The following is a 17,754-nucleotide window of genomic DNA, read 5'->3' as shown; positions in this document are numbered from 1 at the left end:
GATCAGTTATAGGTTTGGTCCAGTATAAGTAGCTGAACCTGTTCAGCCTCCACAAGAGAAGGCCGAGGGGGGATCTAGTGGCCTGTTACAAACCAGTCAGGGGGGACCAGCGGGCACTGGCGGAGTCCCTGTTCCCCCAAGCACTGCCAGGAGTGACTAGAAATAATGGTCACAAGCTGGCAGAGAGTAGATTTAGGCTGGATATCAGGAGGCGCGACTTCACAGTCAGGGCGGCTAGGGTCTGGAACCAGCTTCTAAGAGAAGTAGTGCAGGCTCCTACCCTGGGGGGTTTTAAGAGGAGGTTAGATGAACATCTCGCCGGGGTCGTTTGACCCCAGTACTCTTTCCTGCCATGGCAGGGGGTCGGACTTGATGATTTGCTCGGGTCTCTTCCGACCCTACAAACTGTGAAACAAGTTTTTCCTTCTTTCTGTGTTAGTCTCTGCCTTTTCCTTAGTGTTTTATTCTAGGTATCCAGGTTGTAGCTACATTTGTATAGATGCAAAAGGAAACAAAACTCGTGACAGAGGTGACATCTGTTATTAGACCAACTAGATATTTGCAAAAAAAAAAAAACCCTCTTTTTATTTGCAAGCTTTTGGACAAATAGATTTCTACCTGCAAATTAAGATTTTTTTTTTCAAATATCTAGTTGGGCTAATGAAAGATATCACTTCTGCCACGAGTTTTGATTCCTTTTGTTTTATTCTAGGACATTTTAAACCCAAATTTTAAATCCAGTGCGTGGATTTTGAGCTCCTAGCCCTCTTAGTTTTGAAAATCCTCACTGACATCCACAGGCAAGGTGATGAGCTACCAGGCTGAGCTCCAGATTTATAGCTGAGAGGGTAGGGAGGGTAGTGTCAGTCCAAGCCAGGTAAAGTGTAGTATATCTCTGTGGCAACAGGACCAAACATAATCAAAGAAAGTGTAAAGGAAGGGAGGGGCAGAGAAAGAGAAGATGCAAATGCCTGCAGGGATGTTGCCAGGGAGATCATTACAAAGGCCTGGCTTTAATGTTTGGATGGCACGCGGCTGTAGCCTGTGCCAAAGCAACACTGTTCAGATATGGAGTGCAGGTAATGCCCAGGCCCTGCCCATGCCCTTAGTTGCTAGCTCTGGGAGCCCAGCTGAGGTAAGGGAGAAGCAGGAAACACCTGGATTTAAATGAGAGATTTAAGAGACATTGATCTTTAGCATGCAATGGGTAGAAAAGCCTGAAGGCAGGTGGGTGGAGGGGGCAGGATGTGTGATGAATTGCATAGATGGCAGGGTGTACTGTGTGTGTATGGATGGATGGATGAGTGTTTGCGTGGGTGGAGAGAGGATAAACCCAGCATGCAGAGCCCTGAAGGCAGCAGGTGCTGATTGGGGTAGGTGATTTATAACTTGAGGCAGCAAAAACCATCACTCGGTTCCATCCCTCACCTGAACCCAAACCCTGCGTCTCCCACAGGGCATCAGGTCCCCTTTGCTCAGCTGCCTATGGCCTTGCAGCAACTTCTCCCCTATCCTGAGCTCCTTCTCATCAGAGAAAGATCCAAATTTGGAAACAGGTCTGGGCTTTCCACTCCCACACACCCAGTAAAGTGTAGTGAGGTCACGCTGGATTAACACTGGGGTCAGTAAAATCAGAATTCAGCCCTGACTCCAGTGGTCTCATGAAGTTGTCTATTATTTGCAAACTGAATCCTATCACTGCTTCTTGGGGGACCCAGGCCTGAGGCAACCCTGGTGTCAGTTTATCGGGGGTATGGAGCCGGGTCTGGAGGGTGTATTCTGTAACCCTGGCTGATGGTCATCATCACTCTGAGAAGAAGCCTGATGCAAAGTCCATTGTCCTGGGTTAGGGCATGGTTAGGGTTAATAAGAACCTCAGTGGCTTTTGCCATAGGCCTGAAATGTGTTAGATTAGTGGGGTGAGGTTAGAGTTCAATGCAGAGGTGGATTAGAAGTGGGGCGGATTGACAATGCAGACTGGCATGTACCAGCACAAACACAGCACCATCTTCTCCAATCCTGAGTAGCAGCTGTAGCCAAGGGGAAGTCAGCTTGCTTGCAGGTCAGCGTTGGTAATTTGGTGGACTGTCATCACATCCACTTGGGAAACAGAGGTGAATTTCAGATGCAAGTAGCTTCAAGAATTAGCAAGACTCCAGTCCCCAGGTGAGTATGAAGGTAACTTTCTTTCAGGTGCCTGGCAATCCCATGCATCGGTGTTTGCTGGTAGTCCTGGGGCAGGGAGGAATTATATTCTGCTTCCTGAGTGCTTTATTGTTTTCCTTCCTTTTCCCTCTGCCTTCCTCTGAACCTGCCGACCAAACCGGAGATCTGGACTGTGGCATGGGAAGGGCCTTTCATGCCTTTGTGCCTAGTACTGTAGCTAAGCAGCTTGTCCTCAGTTCCCAGCTAGGTGTGTGTCCCAGTCTGTTCCTCCCGAACCTTTATGACAGTCCTGATGAGCAGCAGTGGCACACGCGGGGAACCTCCTTCACTAAATTTTTAGAGCAGATTGGACATAAATCTGTCAAGAAAGGGTCAGCTGCACCTAAACCAGCTTTGGGGGTGGGTGTTGGACCTCCCAAAGCCCCTCCCAGCCCCATTTTCTATGAACTTGTACCCAGCAGGCCCTTAACTGGGACAAAGAGGTGTTTTCTTGACCAGAGTCCCAACATCTTGTCCTCTAAAGCTGGGTCACCCTGGCAAAATGATAGCAGAGTGCTCATGTGTCCAGGATACCCCCGTGCCCTCTGGCACTGCTGGCCAAGCCCCCTTGATCCTTCCCATGTTGCCTTGAGGCCTGACTACTCCAGTCCTGGAGGGAACAGGTTTTATCTTTTGAGGCTCTGAGTGACATCCTCATTCTCTGAATCAGGGCCTCTCATTGCCTGTGTTTCAAGTGCTTCATTTACTTCCCACCCCATTCCCCTGTACCAGTGTTTGTTTGCACGTCATTATGACATTGCACTGCATTGCCCAATGGATCCACTTACGCTGCCTAAGTGCTTGTCAAGTAAAGACCTCTATTTTATTTGTTGAAATGCTTTGTTGACTGTATTGAGCACGTGTAAGCCTTGTGGCACAAACCCAGCAAGCAAAAATTACAGACATGTAACAAGTGTCAACCCCATCAGCTGAAGACTCGGAAGGCCTCTCTGACTTCACTGGCCAGCTTGGCTTGCCCTGCTGCCATGCTCCCCATGGAGCAGTGGGAGTGACAGCTGTGACCTTATCTGCCCCCTGACTACTTGCCCCCAGAGCCCCATGCCTTGCTCAGTGTAGGACGCCAAAATCTCCCGGATGAGGTGTCTTTGTTTGTTGTTGCTGGACAGAAGTGACTGGCTGCTTAAATGGCTGAGCAAGTCTCTTGGAGTCTGCCACTCCAACCATCACCCAAGCGCTCATCTCAACTCCTAGACACTCTGCAAAATATATCGGGCCAGCAAAATCATGAGGAGGTGAGGGGACTCCATCTAAAGGCATGTTGCACCATTGTCCTGCAGCTGCATAGGTGGTAATTGAAGAGTTTCTTCTTCTGACCAAGCAGGCCTGTGTCTGGACTTCTGCACTAGGGTAGCTGCCTCTATTTATGAAAATTATACCAAAATATGCATTAAGTGCAGCTTTCTCTGCATCTTCTGTGACTGGGTTGCTTTCTGTATTCCATAAAGCACCTGGGAAATCTCTGGTCTTCCTCTTGCTTTTGACATGCCTGTAGAATCACTTTTTATTGCCTTTTATGTCCCTTGCCAGCTGCATCTCACATTGTGCTTTGACCTTCCTAACTCTCTCCCTGCATGCCCGTGCAATACTTTTACATTTATCCCTGGTACTATAAGGAAGTTTCCATTTATTTAGGATTCCTTTTTGAGTTTCAACTACTTGGAAAGATCGTTGTCTAGCTATGATGGTCTCCTGTTGCCCTTCCTATTCTTCCACTTCATCGGGATAGCTTGTTCCTGCAACTTTAAGAAAGCATCCTTAAAGTACAGCCACCTCTTCTGGACTCCTTTTCCTCTCAAACTTACCTCCCAAAGAATCTTGCTGACCAGGTCCCTGAGTTTGTTAAAGTTTGGTTTTCTGAAGTCAGTGTCCTTAGTCTGCTTCTCTCCTTCCTTCCTTCCCTTAGGGTCTTGAACTCTATCTTTTTGTAATCACTGTCACCCAATTTACCTTCCATCTTTGTATTCTCAACCCTTTCCTCCCTGTTTGCAAGCAGTGGGCATGGCTACATGTGCATTAACACACTTTAGTTAATGTGCATTAAATCTGGTACCTCCAGGCATGTTTACACAAGCTTCAGGGGGTGGAGGGGGGCACTTTAATGAGAGAGGCTCCAAGACCTGGGGCATATTAGCCAAAATAGCATTTTTTTTAAGTTATGCTTTAATGAGCATTAAAGTAGGCTAACGTGCATTAAAGCACACGTGTAGTCATGCCCAGTGTTATTCAGGAGTATCATGTGGTGAACTAACAGATGATAAAACTGAGGAGTTCTGGTACCCTGCCCCAAAATTCCCACAAGTCAATGTAAAATTTACCTCCCATGACAACAAGATAGGTGAGGCTATGAAAGACATGGGGTTTTCTCCCCTTGCCCCTTTGCCCTGAACCCACTAAAGACCTGCTTACTGTAAATGCACAAAACCATGATAAAGTAGCACTCCCTGTATTTGTTAACACCGGTACTGAATATATGATTTTGGTTTACTTATCAATATTACTTTGCTTGCTTTATGTTTGACTATACCCCTAGGAAGTCGGAGGGATTAGAGCTAGAGCATTAGGCCGTATGGGTTTGAAATTAATGGCTAGAGATTAGATTCACACCACTGAAGAATCTGGTCCTAAATTTGCTTTCTTACACAGCTGTGTGCTCAGACCTTTCATACCATGACAATACAAAGTGGTTACCTCAGTGTCCCATTTGAAAACTGCTATCTTGATTATTAACTATGTGTTCTTTCCTCCAAAATTATTTATCATCTTCATCTTTGTTCATATGCATTTCATCTCAAGGCTCCAACCCAGTTTATGGTGCCACTGTGCCAGGCAATACAAAGTTATTCATGTCCTTTAAGTGAGTCCGGTACCCCTTCCCTGCCACACACACTTTTTCCAGTTTAACCCTGCATGTTCTTCCCTTGGAAATGTTTTGCCTGGACCACAGCAGTTCTAACAAGATGGTAGTTTGTGCAGAGAGGTCTCCAGTACAGTCCATTTCCATTTGTAAAGCCTTTCTTTTTAACTCAAAGAGGTTTGTACACAGTTGTTCCTTTAATGTGACTTCTTTTGTGAGAGGAATCAGGATTATTCCCATTTTATGGAAAGAAAAGACAAAGAATAACATTGCATTTTTTTTCTGTATAATACACACTTGCTCCCAAAATCAGCTGCCAAAATTGGTGTGTGTGTGTATTAAGTAGGGGTGCTGATTTTCTGACTGAGGTAGAAGCAGCCTGCTTTGACTCCTGCTGTACAACGTAGCAGATGGTTGCATTACTATTCAGGCAACTGAAAAAGGCAATGGTTCGTTGTCCTTCACTCAAAAGGTCTTAACCATCATCTCTCCCTTTTAATGGGATTCACGTTCCATTAATCAAGCAAAACTTTTTTAAGGCAGTTTTGAAAAAACTTGTGTCTCAGGCCAAATAAGCCAAATCAATTGCAAATTCAATTGACTGAGAAGAGCTCATCATTCAGGTCTGTGTGGCACTACCACTGGCAAGTATCCTACCTCCCAGACTCTTCTCCCTGGGGCTTCAGATACTCCCAAATCCATGGCAGGCATCCTGCATGCAAGCCCCAGTCCTGGAGGTCTTGGAGTTCAGATGCCCCTTAGTCTTGCTTGCCCCTAGCCAAAAGGCCATAGGAGCAAACTAAAGGGAGAACCAGAGAGCAATCCCCCATCACCATAAGTTATGTAGCTGAGATCTTCCCACTGAGGAGCTACTGTAGACTCTCACAGGGGTGCCCACCTGCAGTGCAGTGGACAGGTCCCCACCATCAACTACACCAAGTCGTTCAAGGCCAGGAAGAAGGGGATCTCCCCTGCCAGGTACATAAAACTACCTGGGGCCAAAACCAGCATCATGGTATATCCCCTACCTAGCTGTTCCTGATATCTCTTCTCCCACGTCACAGTCTTAGATTCTCCTTAGCTCTCTTCAGAATCACTGACCCATCCATGGAAACCAATCTTCACAGCAGCTTCAGTCAAGCAGGAAAGGGAGGGTGAATCAGCTACAGATTAGACTTTGTCCCTGCTCTATGCAGCCATAACTTGAGGTGGGAAAAAATTCTTCGCTCTGTCTTTGAAAAACAAAGTGTGTATTATATTCTGGGGCATGTTGTGTGCAAGGAAATACAAAACCAGACAGTCCTTGTCTTCCTGCGTCTTTAACAATCAATGTAATCACCTGGGTTTCCAGAAATTCATGAGTATGTAAATATCTCCATGTTTAAACAAAGAAATATTGAGATTTTTCAAAGGTCATGTCACAACCATCTGCACAGGTGACTAAGGGAGTTAGATACAAAGTACACATTCATTTTAATCAGTAATATCTCCTTATTAATGTCTAATCTCTAAACAATTGAGACACAAATTACCTGTTTATTTTAGAAATTCATTTCTAATCTTAGCCTCTGGGGAGTCACACAGGGCCAATTACTGCTCTACTGAGTAGATGCATAAGTAGACTTAGGCACCGAAGTGTGATTCTGTTTGAGTTGGTGGGTGGGTCCCCTGTAATGCTACTGATTTTTGGTGACTCAGGTTTAAGGGTCAAATGATGACTTGCTCCAAAAATTTCTGCATTAACTGTTTCTTGGAAACTCAAGCAGGAGGGTGTAGAATAACACTTAGGTGTCTAAATCCACTTAGATGCCCAATAGGTGGAACAGAATCTGTCCCATAGTGCTGCTAAATTGTAATTCTTAATAGATGAAGACTAAGCGGTTAGGTTTTGATCCACATTGCATTACAGTCACTAATCACTAATTCTTGATATGTGACTGACTGAGGCACATAACAGTGTAGGTTTGTCTACCTTCCAGAGTCATCTCTGAAAATCTCTATGTCTGGTACAGTATGTGTTTTTAGGGAAAAATCAGAGGAGGTTTCTCTTTTTGAGGGCTGTCTGACAGTCTTTTCATCTCCATTGCCTTTTTCCTTTGCCCTTTAATTAACCATTGGTCCCATTAACCTAATGTTCTTATTTAGTCCATCAGTCCTGACCAGGGTTGTCAACCCAAGACATTTCTTTTACTGACAATTTTCAGACTTTTTACTGACACATTTTTTACTGTCGGTAAAAAAAAAAATATTGGGTTGGCAGCCCTGTGATTGCAAAATGTCAATTTTTCTGCCCCCACCACAGGGGTCTCCCACACCCTGACATCCCAGACTGCATCCCACACCATGCTGCCCCCCTGGCCTGTCCCTTAGCTTTCCCCCACAGGTCCCACTGCCCCCATCCCACCATGGTCCCTCAACTGCCACCTCCCCCTACCTCCCAGTCCAGGAGCCCAGCTGTAAGAAACTACAGAGGATGTAATGAGCTAGAAAGCCTTGACAGAGGGTGCACTGTGCAAGCAGACTTCCAGCTGAGACACCAGGTGGCACTGCTCCGCTCTATCCATCTTTAGTGCTTGAATATAGGTGACAAATCTTGACACAAGCTCAGGACTTCTTATTTATTTACCAAGGCAAAATTATTTATACAGAATTTATGGGCAGGCAGTTTTAGGGGGGGTTTTTACAGACCATTTGCAAATTTATGGACAGCTGGTACTCTGGTCCTGACTCCACCCCCAAGTCAATCATCCTGCATCTGTCCACAACATAAGGAGTTGACAGGATCACAGGAAAATAAAACTGGAAGGGACCTCAAGAAGTCATCTAGTCCTGCCCCTCCTCAAGGCAGGATTGTCAAAGGGAGAAATCCTGTGGCCTGGATGGGGACTTCTCAAGTTGATCAAAGCCTTCTCAGCCTGTGCTCTACAATCTGAAAAAAGAAAGGGAGACATGGTACTTTGCTGGTAACACGGTGAAGACATCAGAGGAGCCAGGGCTGGTTTCTGATCTCAGTGATGCCGGTGTAAATACAGAATGACCCCACTACATTGAACAGAGTCAGGGCCAGAGCCTACTCTGTGGACACAAGTGATTTACACTGTGCTCGGAGTCCTGCCCTGGCTGCACTTACTGCACTTGTGTCACTCTGGATTTAAACAAAAGTAATTCAGAACAGGATCTGTCCTAATTCTAGTAGCCTTCACTGGAGTCTCTCAGGACCTAAGCTTTGGTTAGACTCCATCCAGTCTCCACTAAGAGCAGTGGGTGTTACTCTGGATTCACACCAGTTTAAGTTACATTAGAATATAATCTTTAGCTCGCAAATGTTTGGGCACATTCATTCTGTATTTACCACTGCAGTGGTACCCCAAGTGTCTGCCTCAGGGCTCTGACAACATGGCCTCATCCCAGAGCCCAGACTCAAGTACGTACCGCAGACAGACCGTACACAGCACCTAGCAAGAAAACCACAGCTGCTAAACTGATGAGGATGATGGCCCAATATGGTAGCTGCTTAGCTGGTGGGCGGGTGGGCAGAGCTAGGAAAAATCAAGAGAAAAGGACAATGAAGAAAGACAAGGGTGAATTATACGTCATGTTCCCTACTAATGGCTACAGCATTAGAAGATAACAGTACCATTGCTGTCAGGAGATGACATTGCTCCTTAAGCACAAATGTTAGCAGTGCACCACGCTACAGAAAGTGCAAAATCCTAAATCTGCCAACAATAAAGATGGGTAGTTGAGACCACCTCTTAAAAACTCATTGGTGCTCAGGAATACATCTTAGGGAACATTTTTACACAAGTCATTTTCAGGTGAAAAATATACTTTCAGGGACACACAAATCCTTTGGAAATTCAAGCTATTGCTGCTGAATCATTAATGTTGAACAAAAGAAAATAAACAAGCACTTTTCCACTCCTTCCAAATATTGTTTGAATTATTTTTAAATGAAAAATATCAATTTTCTATGAAGAATGACTTCCTGTTTTGAATTTTTTTTGAGGGGGGTAAATGTTTAGGAACATTAAAAAAATGATTTTTTTTCTGTATGCTTCTGGGCATTATAGTCTGTCACATAAAGCTGGGAAAGATTTTTTTTCGCTTTCTGTGACGACAGGCATCAGGGATTAGACTGATCACCACATACCAGATCAAGAAGGGATTTTTACCCCAGTGTAAAACTGATACAGACTGTGGGGGTTTTGCCTTCCTCTGCTGCAGGCAATATGGTCCTCTTCCTTGGATCTCTCAAGCATATTGAAACAAATTACTCCCTGTCCTTGCAGTGACAAGGCATTGGCAGTGTATTTGTCCCTCTGCTTTACCTGTGGCAAGTTAGGGAGCTTTTTTGACGTTTTGGGTTATTGTGGCTGGTGGTTGTGCAGGAAGGTTGCTCATGCAATTTTAAGAAGCTAGAAAAGCACTTATATAGGATGGTTTAAATAGGGATGTTCATGCCTGGAACATGGAGTTAGACTAGATGACCACCTGAGTTCCTTCCCAGTCCTACTTTTCCAGGATTCTGTGATTTTTGGATGTCCTGATTCAGCAAAAAATATCAAGAATGTTTGTTTTCAATTAAACAATAGCATTTTCCCCCCAGAATTGCCAACAAAGTAACAAATCTCTCATTCACTCCCTCCATGTAACATGGCAAATGCTGCACTAATGTATCATCTGAAATCTGGTGTGTTGGCCATTCTTGTAGGGTGCCGCAGTATTTCTCTTTAAAGATACTCTGCTGGCTAGCCATAGACCTCTTTTTCTTGCATACTCTTTCCCCAACAAGTAGCCATTCAAAATTGGGGTGTATGACTTAAGGGAGGAAGCTGATTTCCATGCTGGAAGGGAGGCATGGGGACAATATAATGGCTGCTAGGGGCTGTGCTGGGCTCTGGGCTGCATAGGGGAGGGGCAAAGCACAATTTTCAGGCTCACTATCCTCCCTTTGCTTCTCAGCGAAAGGTAGAGTTCAGCCCTGTCGCAGCTACTATTGAACTGGCAGCAGCCTTTTGCTAAGCAGCCAGATCTCTAGCTTTTGGCTGCAGAACAAGGGGAGGCCAGTGATGCAGGATTGTTTTATTCCAGCTTAATGACATGCCTAAGATCTTACCAGTGCTGTCGGAAGTTGTAGCTGTGGTGGCAGATGATGTTGTACTAGTTGTAAAGTCTGCAGTAGTGTCCTGAGTGTTAGACACTGCCCCGGTCGTGGTGGTGCTGCTTTCACTTGCATTGCTCACAGAGCTGGTGGTGGTATATGTGGTACTGGCTTCAGTTGTGGCACCAATAGAAGTGGTGGTACTGGCATCAGCTGGGGTATCTGTATGAGCGCTGGCACTAGCTTCATTTGTGGTCCCTGTAGATATGGTGGTCACACCGTCTGTAGTAGCACTCTCTGTAGTCTTGGTCCTGGCTTCGGTTGTGGCATCCACTGAACCAGTGGTGCCAGATTCTTTCGTGGCACCCACAGAAGATATTGTACTTGCTTTGGTTGTGACACTAGTGAGAGCAGCAGTGCTGGCTTCACTCGTGGTTCCCTCAAGAGTGCTGGTCTTGGTGGCACCTGTGGAAGTGGTGGTACTGGCTTCAGTTGTGATACCAGTGACAGTGGTAGACCTGGCTTCAGTTGTGGCACCCACATAACTGGTTGTATTGGCCTCAGTGGTGGTACTCGTGGTAGCTGTGGTACTGGCTTCTGTTGTGGCACCCATGGGAGCAGTGGTACTGGCTTCAGTAGTGACACTGTCCAGCGTGGTAGCTGTAGTTTTAATTGTGGTCTCCTTGGAAGCAGAGGCAGCAGTGACAGTCTCTGTAGCCTGAGATGTAGACCGTGTTGCTGTGTTTGTGGTTATTGCAGATACGTGCTGTGTGGCAAGAGATAAGGGACCTGCAGGAAGATGACAGTGAGGTGACTGTGGGTCTCCTGGCCATGACCACCTCCCTCCGGAGGGCTCAGCTCAGGCTGGGTATGTACTCATCTCACTGTTTAGGTGCATCTCAAACAGTGAATGATGCTGAACTAATCAAACCAGGGGTGTTCAACCCCCATCCGACAGGCCAAATACAGTCCTCACCACCAAGTCATCCAGCCTACAGGGCTCCCCACAGGCAGCAGAGGCATTATTCTGCTACTGCCAATAGTCCGGACCCATGGGGAGCCCTGGGCTCTGCACCCAATCCCAGCATGCAGGGCCAGACAAGGGCAGTGCTGAGTCCCAGGGTCTAATCCTGATGGCGGGGGGGGCGGCTCTGGGCCCCTGGGACCCAATCCCAGCATTGGGGAGTGGGGATGGGAGGGGATGATGCTGGGTCCCAGGACCTGATCTGGCCCACAGAAAGTCCCACACCATTCACCTGGCTTGCAGGGTCAAAAGATTGAGCACCACTGAAGTAAACTGTTTTTCACTGCCTTCGTGAGATGTAACTATGTTAAAAGAGTTGCTGGATTGACCAGGACTTAGTTTCTGTTTTGCCAAATGCTGGCTTTGCAGCTAAGTGCCTGGGCTGAAATGCCCCTGGCTCTACCAGAGATGCACTGTGTAAGCTTTTAGCAAGTCGCTTAAGTTCCTGTATGTCAGTGGGTAGAAAAACAAGTTTTTATGAGTTATCACCATTCCCACCTTCCTTTTTTACTTGCTTTAAGACACTGGTGGAATATTTATGAAGAGAATAGCTACAACTTATAACTGAGAGCAGGACCAGCTGAGAGCCTGGTGCTTCCTGGGCAGGCAGAGAGAGACAGCTCCTGTCCCAGAAACCTTGCAGTCAAATTACATAATTACAACAACATGGACAGACAAAGGTATGACTATCATTCCCCATTTACAGATGTAAAATGGGCTCTTGACTCAAGAAACCCAAAGCATTAGTGACTTCAGGGCTATTAATTGAAGCCAAAATGAGCCATCATGTGCAATAGATTCTGCCGCTCTGCAAGTCTCTTCCTCCCTCCCTCCCTCCCCTGTAGTAATTAATTAACATTTGAACAGTTCTTTGTCTTTCAAGACAGTTTCCACTGAGATAAGGGAAACTCATATCTCTCAGAGCTGCTCTTTTGGATCATCTGCATCCTTATTGCAGAGCTTGGTCTTCCAGTCTGTGAGAAACCCTGTAGTCTACCAGCTGGATCAGGCCCACTAGCTGTATATTTGACACTCCTGTATTACAATAGCCAAAACCAGCCTTACCTTCTAAGTGGAGGCTTGCAACCATCACCACAAAGATAATTCTGGAGGCAGCCCAGGGAGAATTATTATTCCACGCCATTCTGAAAACCAAAAGTTGCAAGCCTCTGCCATCTGCAGGTAAAGAAAATATTATGACAGCTTAAATACCATCCTATCACATTCCACAGTAGAAATGTCATGTGGGAAGATCGGACAAACTAGGGTTAAGCAACTTGGCTCTGATATATTATTTGTGACTTCAGGGTGTGGACTGGAAGAACACCTTTTGAAACTGGTTTTTTTTTTAATACCTAAGTGATGTAACGAAACCAATGATCCTGGACTCACTAGAGACCTTGAGCTTGTTGGGGAATGGCTAATTCTGAAAATGTGTCCTGCTGATCAAATGTCATCGGCGGACACGGACATGATGGAGTTGGTGAATGGAATGAGCAGGACCTACGCAGGACTAGTCTGATCTCATTCTGCTGCAGATCCAGTAAGTGAGGATTTAGGAGCAGAGAACTAGAGGTCAGGATGCCTGGGTTGGCTTCCAAGCTCTGGAAGGGCAGTAGCATCTAGTGGTTTGACTGTGAGGCTGGGGTCAGAGTCTTAAGTTCTCTTGGGTCCTTTTCACAGCTCTGCAGCTGTCAGTGGAGCCAGACTGAATTACTCCAGCTGGGCATGTAACCCCTTGTGTGCATCAGACATAGTGGGCTCATCTACATGTGTGCATTTACTATGCAGTAACCAAAATGACTGCGGGGTACAGGTGTGCATCTATACATGCACACCCATACTGCATAGTAAACATGGCAACGTATGTCAACTTAAGCATAAATTTGATACCTGAATGATGCAGGTATCAAATTTACACCTGGTTAGTTGCTGCTCAGTAACGTGCGTGTAGACACCTTACTGCACAGTAACAGTGTGTGTGTTGACTATTTTGGGGCAAACATCAGTCCCAAGTCAGTCCACACATAGTGTTAATGCGCTTTAACACCTGTATGTGTAAATGGCAGCCTATTCCCACTTACTGCATAATAACTTACTGCACAGTAAATTTAAGCTGGCATAAGCGCACGCATACACAACACGTAGGGAAGCCATGGGGAGACATGCCCCACTCCCCACCCCCCGAACAGGGCTACTGCTGATGCTGCTGACCAGCTCCACCCTCACCACCAATGCCGATGACAGCACCTACGGATGCCCCCCCTCCCCCGACCTGTCGCACATGTAGACATGCCCACTGAAGACTTCATTGAAAGGGTCAAGGTAGCTTTATGTTTACAGGGCAAAACAAGGAGGCAGCACGAATGGCTCTGACAGATCACTGCCTCCCAGCATCAGGAGACTATGGGCTGGTTACTGCAGCAGTTCAGCTCTCAGCAAATTCACTGCTTCTAAAACCAGATTTAAAATCCCTCCTGTTTGTCTTGTCCGTTTAAGCTATAAGCCCTTTCGTGTGGAGCTGTACAACTATGTTGCGCCTGGCACAACAGGGATCTGGTCTCTGCTTGGGTTTCTTGTCGTAATAATTAATTAGAAGTATGATGCTTTCTCCCTAGTTTGATATCTTCCTACATACTCTGAGACTTTCCCGAGGGTGTGGGCTCCTGCTTTCTTCACTGCCTGTAGCCCTACTGTTTTCAGATCATTGGAAGAAATCACCATTGCTATTAATTTTCTTCCTACCTGGCATCTTCAGGAGTGGCGAGGGCAACTGGTGGTTATGTGATGATCAGTGCTGGCTGGTTCCAGCACTGGTAGTGGAGTTTTGCAGGAAGGGTGGTGGTGGCTGGGTTCTTCAGGATTGGTAATAGCTGGTCTGGTCATGGACCTAGCCAAGCCACTGTGGCAGCTTCAACAGTGATGCTTTATGGCACTGTACAAGACCAAGGTCACCCATGTCTTGAATGCTGAGGGCAGTTCTGGCCTCCTCATCTCAAAAAGGATGCAGTGGAATCAGAACAGATTCAGAGAAGGGCAGCAAAGATGATTGGGGTGTGGAGCAGTTCACTCCAGGGGAGAAAGAAAAAGTTAGGACTTTCATTTGAAAAGAAGACACCTGCGGGGGATGGAACAGAGGAGTGCACAATCACAATGGGCATGCAAGAAGTGAATAGGAAACTGTTCTTCATCAGATCCCAGAATACAAGATCTAAGACGCACTGGGGTGGATTCAGGGGAGGTGCAACTGCACACCACTTTGGTTGTGTTGCACTTGCACAGTGAGCTGTCTGAGCTCACCATCTCATCAGTGCTGCTCCCAGCCAGAGCTGCTTTGGAGAGGCTACAGAGCCCAGAGAGTGAATGCTGACACTGTGTGACCCCTACTTTGCCCCCCTCCACCAGCTGCATTCAGCAGCCGGGGGCAATACAGAGGAGGGAAGTGGGAAGTAGTGGCAGCAGCATCTGCGGAGGGGCTCCCATTTTAACTCATCTGGCCCTGCCCCCAGCCACCTGGCCTGTGCAGCCAACTGGGGCATGCACACTTGAGCAAAAGTGTTACGGACAGACAGACAAAACCTTTTATTATATTAGAATAGAAAGATAGGGCTGGAAAGGACTTCAGGAGGTCATCTATTCCAACCCCCTGCTCAAAGCGAGACCATCCACAACTAGATCATGACAACCAAAGCTTTGTGTAGCCATGTCTTGAAAATCGCCAAGGATGGAGATTTCACCACCTCTCTGAGTAACCTGTTCTAGTGTTTTACTGCCCTTCAAGATCACTTGCTGGCTGTGGTAGGATTTGGACCCACACCCTTGCAGAGACTGGAGCCTTAATCCAACACCTTAGACCAGTCGGCCATACTACCACACTTGATGTAGCCCAAGGGGCATGGAACCACACCACCACTCCTGGAGCTAACCATGCAGGGCACCCACTGGGATTACCAGGAGTTGCATTTAAAAACAAACAAGAGAAAGTGCTATTTTACACAGCACACTTTCAACTTGAGGAACTTGTTGCCATAAGGGGATGTAGAAGCAGGTATTATAATTGGGTTCAAAAAGGGACTCAACTAATTTATGGAGGATAGGTGCATTGATAGCTCTTAAAAAGAACATTGAGGGATGCATCCTCCGACATCCCTAAAGCAATGATGGCTGAAGCCAGGGAGGGTGTGGCAGGATGGATGAGATTCCTGTACGTATACCTTCTAAAACAGCTACCACGTGCGATGTTGGGCCCAAGCAATCCTGCTGCCCTCTGGCTCCAACTCAGATAGGTGGGTATTCTGTGGTGTGATCATAAGAATAAACTTCAAGGTTGATTAAGCCCTCCACTCTCTTCATACTCATTGTCCCCAGCGGGCTTGTTCCCAGGAACAGCTAAAGTAGTATGAGAAGGGTGGCCTGCTCTGGGTTCAGCTCCTGTCCCCAGCAGAAGCTTGGGGAAGTCATTGAATTCCTCCAGTCCTCAGCTCCCCCTGGGACAATGGGGGTGAAAATTATTCGTTGTCTATTCAGATTGTAAGGGTCTGGTCTGTCTGTCTCTCTGCCCTAGTCATGGAGCACAGGCCCCAAAGACGATAGATGTTCCATACTTCAACGAGTCTTCAGTCTGAGAATGAAACCAAGGCCAACAGGTGGATACAAGGAGATGCACGGGGTGAGCAGGGATCACAAGCAAGCCACGAGTTGACACCAGCGGGCAGCAATAAGAACGAACATGGAACTGCTGTTCCTCACAAATAAATATTGATGCCTATGTCCAGGCACCTATATTGGAAAATGTTTAGCTTTGATTATAAATTAGCTGGGAGCCCCACCCCTGCCAAAAGCACAAAGCAATGTCCAGGTTTACGGTCCCCTAAAGGGTTCGTGGTGCTGCCCATGACAGCTCCATGTTCAATTGCATCGAGGCACACCAAAGTGATGCCGTGTTATTTGTGATACAAAAGATGTGTGGCTGAGAAATATTGTCCTGGGCAGGTGAGACAAAGGTGTTCGTCCTGGATGATTTGATAAAAAAAAATTTAGTCATGGGTGGGTAAAATCAGCTGGGTGTGAACAGTTCCAGGAGGTTTAAAAATAGTCATGCAAGGAAATAAATGGGCTTTCCTCTTTGGATGTATTTGGATGAAATAATCAGAAAAGGTCATTGTTATTTCACCTGCCTTACCTGGGTATTCATGGTGGGAGGGGAAACTAATGACACATTTCAGGTATGTGCTTTAGTGCAGGCGTGTTTGTTTAAAAAACAAGGACCACAAAATCCCTTTTCCTGAACATGGTAGCAACAAGAAGCAGCAGGCCAAGTGCATATTATATAATCCCCAGTCTGCTTCTCCTCTAAGCTCCATGTCTAAGAAGGTCTGTCCTTCTGCTTCCACTTATGGTTACACAAACTGCTTCTAGCTTTCCAGCTCCCCAAAAAATACAGTCTGCAAAGCCAACTGCTGGTTCTGGGCTTGAAAATCACGGGACTGCTCAAATGATATGGTTCAGCTCTGCTCAGAAAGCGGCTTCTATTTTGTTTTAATCTTACTATATAAAAGGACTTAATCATCATTTCTTTCGAAGCTGAATGGCAGGTGCTTACTAGTTCCATGATTATCTTTGAATCAATCGGGTGGTGCTTGTGAGGACAGCCGATGGCTGAAACGTTAATTTTACCCCTCCTTTACAGAGGTTGGAAGTGCATCTAGCTGGGAATTTCATACTGAGAGAGAATGTAGCTTTTTTCTGTAGAGTATTTTGATGCTGCTGAAACAAAACATTACTCAGAAACATTATCCTGTGTTAAGCAGGGCCAAAATGTATCATTTCCCTTCAGTTCAAACAGCAAGTTTCATCTGCCTATGGGAGTTGTAGCTCAGATACTTCAATGTGCCCATTCACTCAGGTGGTGGGGCTGGCTGGCTGGACCACACCTTCCATGATGTAATGCGGGTTTCCATCTGATTAAGGTGGTAAATACCAGTAACACAGGTGTATAGGAGAAAAGGCTGCTGTTTCTATGCCTGCAAAGAATAGGAGATGGACCAATGGCTTGAGGTTGCAGCAAAGGAAGTTTAGCTTGGATATCCAGAAAAAAACTTCCTCACTGGGAAGCGTAAGGCAGTGGAATAGATGCCTAGGAAAGTTGTGGGCTCTCCATCACTGAAGCTGTTCAAGAAGAGGTTAGACAACCACTGGTTAGGACTGATCTAGGCATAGTTCTGCCTATGTTCTACTATGGGTATTTCCCCATGCTTCTGGGCTTTGCTGGTTGCCCTGTCCCCCACTTCCTGCTGCATGAGTCAAGGTAGTTTAAGCCTTCCTTGTAGGAACCGGCTGTAGGCTGCAGCCTAAGCTGGGGGTTTTGACTGGAGTGGGCCAATGCCCCTGGTGGGACTTAAATCCAGAGGCTTTGGCTAACAGGTCTTGTCCCTCCTCTCAGGATCAGATCAATTGCCATGTCTGGTGTCAGAAAGAAATTTTGCCTTATGGTCAGATTGGTATGGATGTTGGGGATTTTTGCTTTCCTCTGTAGTGGGGGTCTGG

General features: G+C 46.3%; 1 long non-coding RNA gene across 1 annotated transcript; it reads right to left on the bottom strand.

Annotated features, from left to right (window-relative positions):
- Nucleotides 1-7,789: 7,789 nt before the first annotated feature.
- LOC149852849 (uncharacterized) lies at nt 7,790-10,678 on the bottom strand. The gene is made up of 3 exons (XR_016439238.1): nt 10,200-10,678; nt 8,513-8,619; nt 7,790-8,009 (listed from the first exon to the last, which is right to left on the bottom strand). It is a non-coding gene; the product is annotated as an uncharacterized LOC149852849 (long non-coding RNA).
- Nucleotides 10,679-17,754: the final 7,076 nt, after the last annotated feature.

This window comes from Crocodylus siamensis, chromosome 15, assembly GCF_052110815.1.
Source record: "Crocodylus siamensis isolate JL-2025a chromosome 15, ASM5211081v1, whole genome shotgun sequence".
Classification (NCBI taxonomy): domain Eukaryota; kingdom Metazoa; phylum Chordata; order Crocodylia; family Crocodylidae; genus Crocodylus; species Crocodylus siamensis.
Note: the sequence above shows the minus strand (reverse complement) of the source record. Positions and strands in the feature narration are given on the sequence as shown.